This window comes from Gekko japonicus, unplaced genomic scaffold (assembly GCF_001447785.1).
Source record: "Gekko japonicus isolate JY-2015 unplaced genomic scaffold, Gekko_japonicus_V1.1 scaffold1398, whole genome shotgun sequence".
In the NCBI taxonomy this organism is placed as follows: Eukaryota; Metazoa; Chordata; class Lepidosauria; order Squamata; family Gekkonidae; genus Gekko; species Gekko japonicus.
In genome coordinates this window covers 377,596-385,623 of record NW_015168088.1, presented here as the reverse complement: position 1 = coordinate 385,623, position 8,028 = coordinate 377,596, and positions in this window count along the sequence as shown.

The window sequence follows — 8,028 nt, the reverse complement described above, 5'->3', positions numbered from 1 at the left end:
CCTATCTGTTAGATATTTATCCTGTCTCTCCTCCATGGAGCTTGGGATGGCATACATGGGTCTCCATTTTATCCTCACAACAACCCTGTGAGATACTGAGTGTGGGTGCCTGGCCTAAGGTCATCCAGTGCGTTTCATGGCAGAGTGAAATTTGAACCCATATCTCCTCCTAGTCCAATTTGCTAACCACTACACCATACTGGGTCTCCATTAGGGATGCCACCACTCTACTAGATGGAGGGGGGTTCCCCCCCCCACTGCTGAATAGCTGGTCAACAAGGGGACTTACTAGGAGCAGGAGGGAGGCCTAGGCTATACAGCTGGCTATGTAGTGATGTCACTTCCGGTATGTACCAGAAGTGATGTCATAATGTCAGCAATGCCCTAGGAATGCTCTGGTATCTGGGTAAAAACTCTAGAGTTTTTGCTCAAATACCAGAGCATTGTTGTGACATTGCAATGTGATGCCACCATAGCCTGGGCCTCCATTCTGCTACTGGTAAGTCTCCCCCACCCCCCACCACTTGCCAGGCAACTTTAACCTCCCTTCTAGGATTGCCAGATGTAGGCTGGCATAAGTGGTAGCTTTTGAGTGTGCAGCACAGGGAGGAAGAGCATTGCGTGATTAAGATCTGAAAGTGATGTTACTGTATCAAGCAATGCTCTAGGTATTTCCCCAATCTCGTTGGTAAAAAAAAAAATTGAGATTGGGGAAATTCCTAGTGTCACTTAATGTGGTGAGGTCACTTCTAGGTTGCTACATTGTGTGATGTCATTCCCTTTCATTCCCCTCCTCCAGTGAGTGCAGGCAGGGGACGGGGAGCACATTTTGGTGTTTGCTCCCCCCAGCCCTGTAGCTAGAGATTTTTTGGAGGGGGCCTCAGGGGACACTCAGCTAATTAAATCAAAGTTAATTCAATTTGGAGCCAGTCTGGGAGGGAGGGAGCCCAGAAGAAAGGCTAGAGGCCGGGCCTCAAGGGCCCCGCATTAGCTATGGGTCTGCCCCCCCCAGCTTGCAAATGGAAACCCTACTCCCTGCTGATTCTTCTCTGAAACCTCACTCCCCAGGTCTTTTCTCCAACTCAATTCAGTGTATTTTTAGTCTTGTGGAGAGAACAGAAAAAATATTTGTGGGATGGAACTGCAGAGGATAGAGTTAGATAGCCCAGGCTAACCCGATCGTGTCAGATCTTGGAAGCTAAGTAGGGTCAGCTAGTATTTGGATGGGATACCTCCAAGGAATACCAGGGTCGTGATGTGGAGGCAAGCAACGGCAAACCACCTCTGAAATGTCTCTTGCCTTGAAAACACTATGGGATGGCCACAGGTCAGCTGTGACTTGATAGCATTTTCCACCAACTCACTTGTTCTTGCCTGCAAGTGCCCCCTGCTCCTGTAATAAAACATTACAAAGCAGTTCTTGTTTGTTTCCTAGCATGTAGTTCCACTGAATGTATCCCTAAAGGTTTAATAGATTTAGGGCACAGGGAAGAGAAGGAGGACACTTGTGTGTGTATGTATGTATATATATACTAGAAATAAGGCCCGTTGTGGAAATAAATACAACGAGATCTAGAAAGAGGCTCTGGGAGAGTGCGCTGGCTTTGGGCAAACAGTGTCAATTTGCTGTGGCGACCTCAGCAGGGTATAATGACAGAGTCCACTGTTTTCTCCAGAGGGACTGATCTGTGCTACCTGAAGAGCAGTTGTAATTTTGAGTGCTCTCTAGGCCTCACCTGGAGAGTGGCAACAATTGTTACCCAGGCTCCACCCCTCAAATCTCCAGGAATTTCCATACCTAAAGCTGGCAACTTTATCTCCTCCTCTCTCAGCAACCTCTTTCTAGGCAAAATTCTGTCTTTCTCATTAGCGGGGAGCAAAGCAGCTTACTTCATTCTCTTCGGCTTTGCGATCTGTACAGCAACACTGTAAGGTAGGTTAGGGAGAAAGTCTGTGGCTGGTCCAAAATCACCCAGGCAGCTTCCATAGGGATGCTCCTGCTGACCCCATCGTAAATGCACCAAACAATTCCTCAAGATTTTCCAAAACACTACTCTGTTTTGGGCTCCTGGGGAACTTTGAAGTAGCACCAAAGCTTTAAGCTCTCTCCAGCTGTCACCTGGAGACTGGCAACAGCTTGTTTGGAGGGTGGGGAGTATGGCATTGTATCTGTCTGAGGTCCCCCTCTTCCTCCTCCCCAGACCCCACCCTCAGCAAGCTTGATCCCTAAAATATCCTGGAAGTTTCCAACCTGGAGTTGGGAACCCTATGTCCTTTCCAAGCAACCATCAGCCTACCTTTGTCTGCCTGTCTGTCTTCAGGTTTACATCCCCCCCCCAGCCTCTGCCTAGGGAAAGGGCAGTCTTTCCCTGCAGTGGGAACCAAAACCGCTGACATCATTATCCTCTCCCCCGTATGATCCGCACAACTACCCTATGAGGTATGTTAAGGTTGAAAGTGTGTGAATGGTCCATAATCCCCCAGGCAGCTTTTAAAACATGAACGTGGGACCTGCACACCATCCTCTGAAGCGCTCGCTGTGGAAGTAATGGGGTGACTGCTGGCACCTTTTCCTATCATTTTTTGCCTTGTGGTATTCTGCTTGTGGTGTGATCTGTCTTCTTTGTGATGTGGCATGATTGTGTTATTGGGTTTGTTTCTTTTGAAGGGGAAGTGATGTGTTGTGAGTGAGGACATATTTTACCTCAGAATACAGTAGGTTCCATATGCAACTGATAGTCCCTTACAGCCTCCAGATTCTAGTTATACAGATTCTTTGACTGTTTCTAAATTCACTTCAAACTTCAGACCGGAAGGCCTGGCGTGATCTGGTCCATGGGGTCACGAAGAGTCGGACTCATTTGTGCAACTGAACAACAACAAAAAATTCACATCTCATTTCTTTACATTAAATTGCCAGAGATCAGATAATTGTAGGTGTCTTCCTTGTCTTTACAGCTGAACAAAGCTCCCACTGCTGACAGCCTAGATATACATTACATTTTCCTTCCTCCCTGGGTCCTGGAAATAAAATGTGTGCTGTAAATTCCATGTCCAGAATTCAATTCCCAGGTGCATGAGGCCCCAATCTGGATTAGGACCACAGTATGTGGACAGAAAGGGCTTAAATCTTTCTCTCTTCTTAACCTGAAATGGCCCCAGGGGTGCACTATTTGCCTCATTGGCCCATCAGTCCACATGCAGCCCCCCCCCCAAACAGGGAAGATAACAACCCCACACAGCCATTTCAGGTTGGGGAAATGGGGCAGAGGGAAGACTTAAGCACCTTCTGCCCATACTCCATAGTCCCAATCCAAATCAGCCCCCAGGCACTTGGAACTGAATTATGAGCACAGCTCTTGTAGCACACATCTGATCACCAGGTCCTGGAGGCTAACCCATAAAAATGTAATGTGTAGCTGTTGAGACCCTTCCTGAAAACACCCAACAGTTCCTATTAAATGAATACCAAAACATTCTAGCATCTTGATATTATTTCTGTAACAAGGCACTTTATTGAGCTTTTGATTATATTAAAATCCATTTCAACCCACTAACAAATAAAAAGTTGCTTAATCAACTAAACAATCTTTTATTAGCAGACAACCCATTTTTCCAGGAATTAATAAGTAATTTATGTCTTCTGTATTTGGATTGGATGCAAACCTTTATCCCGGAGGGGTGGGGGGGATTGCAGCTCAGCTTCACAATGATACTCCCACTGGGATCTGCACTGGCAGAATCAAAATGCAATGTGTTCTTCACGCAGGGGAGGGTTACAGGCAGAGAGACACAATCACTGGTGTGGCTGCATCACTGTTATCTATGTGGAAAGTGGAATTCCTTCCACTGGAGATGCAGATATAATTTTAAGGTAGAGTTTTGAGTGGATACTCCAGCATCTAGTAACTAGTGCAGTATCATGGCATGCCTTTAGATACAGAAACACATTCATTTATCCTCCCAAATAGGTTCTTTGTCATGTTGGATATCTAGTTCTTTGGGGGGGGGGCAATATCATACCAGAAGACCAGCACAACTCCCAACCACAAACTGTGCCATTTGAATGGGGTGTGTGGGTGCACATAAGCACTCAGACAGTGCTAATCTTTAAAGCAGCACCAGCTCCTTCTGAAGCAAACAGTCTCTGCATGGATTCCCCCACCCACAACCAGCTGCCCGAATTTGGACGTCTCTCTCATTAGCTGGTTACATTCTTCTAACTCCAAACTGTTTTTTCCAGCCTCTTCCAAACCTAAGCATGTATCTGACAGTGGATCCATGTACTCTGTGCAATCCCCCCCACTTTTAAAACTAGAAATCAGCTACAAGGACAGCAATTTAAATGGGGAGACCGATGTGAGAGATAGAGGAATAGAGCTATTTAACTCTGAAGTTTCCTTTGGTGTCTGCTAGTGGGCTCCAAAGCTGTCCAACATTTACCACCCCTTATATCTCTTACACATATTACCATGCTGGAGAGGACTGGGGTGGCACCTCAATGATGGTGCCTTATGAGCCTGTAAACTGTGACTGCATCCTGGGGTAGTTACTCTAGGATTTCTATATTTACTACCTTTTTCTCCCACCCTTTCTCCAGGAAGCTCAAGGTGGCAGACATCATTCTACCCTTCTCCATTTCATCCTTACAAGAACCCTGTGAGGTAGGTTAGGCTGAGAGAGTATGACTAGCCCTAATGAACACCCCAATATACTTTATGGCAGGGTGAGGATTGAAACCTGCGTCTCCTTGATCCTAGTCCAACACTCTAAGCACTGTACCATGTCGGATGCACTCATTTTAGTGTGTTGTTTTCTCATGCTAGCAGCGGACTTTTCTGGTCACTGGGGGAATTGATGGAGTTTCATCATAGATTTCATCCTATGATAGAAAAATAGTCATGTGAATCACCTTGAATGTGCTGTCACCTCTTGCATTTATCTGATGCAGTTCCCCACATTTGTAACAACCCGCCTCTCTGGTCAGCTTCTGAAAACACCAGTGAGAAAATAAAGCTTTTTGTTCTTCCAAAGGTTACTCTAACCAAGGTTAGCTGAGTCCCAGAATAAACAATATTTACCTTCAGGCCAAAGGCATGTTTGTGAAGTGATTTCTCCACCAGGATAAGAAGCATGTAGTTGAAAGATATTTCCAGGTTCCCACTGGAACACATTGAACGTATGCCTTAGGTTTTAGGAATTTAAGGAGGGTCATGATTTTAGGAATGCTATTTTTGTAGCACTTTATTTTTCTTTTTATTCAAACTATATGACTGAGACTCTTCAGATACTGAACTTAAATTGGAAGATCCTGCTTTGGATGGTGTGTGTGCACCAGGCCTGCCAGAGGTAAAATCTGAGGGACCAGAGGCCAGAAGGCCAGCATGAGGACGAGAACTTTGCAACATCCCATACCTCCAAAGGCCAACTCCTAGGATCTCTCTAGTGCACAATCTACTTCTTCTTCCATGTGTAGGGGTGCTAAGATACCCTCTACTTTGCCTTGCATCCTGCTTGCCAGTTGCAAATAGAGAGCTAATTTTTAAATTATTGGTTTGTCTGTTTGTAGAGCTGTTTATGACTATTTGGCATGCTTCGTTGTGTTCTTTCTTAACCAGCCAGTAAAGTGCAACTGGATTTTTGTGCATGTGCATTCTCACGCATCCCAATTGAGTTCTACTACCCCCCATGCTTGGTATGTAACTGCTCCATTCAGCAGGCAATTGTGTAAATAGACAAAGATAGTAGACAAGAAATCGCATAAATTCAGCACTAACCAAACAGGATGAGTGATTGCCTCATGTCTGACCAACACTTTTCAGCATAGTATGTTTGACAGCAAATATGGTCATGCTGAAATCTGCAGCATTCTTATCCATGGCAATGTATCAGCCATTCAACCTATAAGCCACAGCCTGGGATGGCAGAAAGTATTCCTAGGGGCTACTACAGGTGTCAAGTCTTAGAGGACAAGACTTTGCCCTTTAAACAGTTTCCTGTGAGCATCTGGGCATCCATCAGGCCTGTTTTAGTACTGTGAGACTGTGAAACTCTTCTCAGAGCAATGCCTGTGTTCCCTAAGCACACTACTTGGTCCCCTATAGATCCTGCATTTGATTATTTGGTACCTGGTACACATTTCCTACCCCAGTCAATCATCATAGGCCTCTTCCAGCATCTCTGTGGGCATCAGTCAAACTGATATGGGACAACATGTGAATCTCTCATCCTGGGACAATGGGAATGTCACCTGGAGACAGGTACTCTGCAGATACTTTGGTGTGGTATGTACAATTCCTCCTGCTCTCTGTACTAGAGGGATGTAGGAATCCTTCCTTGGGGCAAGAGGGTTTGTACTGTTTTCCAGCTGTATGATTCTCTACAGGGGAGGGAACTGAAAGCCCTTTTAAGTCATCTGAACAAGACCTGTAGCTAAGCACCTTCCCCTCCTTTAATTTAAGCCTGGGCTTGTCCAAAGGCATGATGAGCCCAAGAGCAAGAACTTGTGGCTTGGAGCCTGTGATGCTGTGTGAGCCATGCTGCCAGAACCAGCATCAGCCAAGGACACCTTTATATCCCATCACCTGCCCGAAGAGTGTCCTAGGCAGTGTTTCCTCTAAGCTGAGTTAGTGTGAGCTAGCTCACAGTTTTTTAGCTTCCAGCTCACAGATTTTTGTTTTAGCTCAAGAAGGATGGCTCCAGAGCAAACTAATTTATGCAGGAGCCAAATCGCTTGCCTCCCAACTTTAATGCCAGTAGCTCACAAAGTAGAATTTTTACTCACAAGACTCCACAGCTTAGAGTGAGCATTGGTTCTAGGTACCTGTTATGCATATCTCTATTTAAATTACATTTTTGTGTATTTTGTATGTAAGTCACTCTGAGTCCCCAGAGTGAGAGAAAAGTGAAGTATACATTAATTAAATAAATAAAGATTTCAAGAGAGAAAATGTTATCATTGGGCAAAGGGCAATAAACAAAATTGCTGTTGTCTTCAGAGACTAATCACATGATGCAAACCAAGTTAGGACAGGGCTCATCATTATGTGAAACTGGTACCTCTAAGCAGATTCCAAGCAGCAGCATTAAAAAAGAGCATTAAAGGAAAACTTCCTTAAAGTTTTCCATGAAGGCTCATAAAATTCACCATTATGTCTTCAGCAACGGCCAGCCAGATGCTCTTGGGAAACTTACACACAGAATGATGGAGATAGCAATTCTTGTTTCTGCTTGCAGTAGACAGAGGAATGCTGCCTCTGAACAACAAATACAAAATGCATTTAAATACTTGAGGAAGACATTGATCACAAAAAATATAGACTTGGTTATATTGCATGGATTTTAATGGGAAATGTATGAACTTTATGGAAAATGTTAACTCTATAAACTGTGATGCATAAGTTAAAAAATTCACAGAAAGAAGCTGAATATATAACAATGTTGAATGACCATATCTGTCTGATGATTACAGCTTGTTTGAAAATTCCACTGTGGGAACAAGCACTAAGCATATTTTCCTGGTTCTATGGCTTGTTTTTGTATTTTTTAAAAAAAGAATATGTGATCAAAAATGGTGGTTATATGGAGACTGAGGAAGAAACATAGGAAAGAATACAAAGGCAAGCATGGAAAAGCTGAATAAAAATGTAGCAGAAATATTACATTGGAACCACATATTTTTTTCTTACCATAAGGTACAGCCTACCTATCCTAGGGTCAGATCCATATGTAACTTGGCTCTGCAAAAGATCCAAAAGATAACTTCAATTCGCAGGCTGTTAAGCAGTTAACAAATATGATTGTTTTTTAAATTACAGAGAGTACCCTGGAGTATTCACACAGCCTGATAATCCATGAGGATTTCACCACAGGGATGCTGAAGACTGTTGTAGGGTCAGGAATTATAGGAGTTCAAACCTTTAAGTACCTATTCATATCCAGCTACCACAGGGATTTTTGATCATACGTAAGGCAATGCACACTGGAACAAAAAAAAATCCCAACTTTTGTACGGTGATAGGGTCTGAA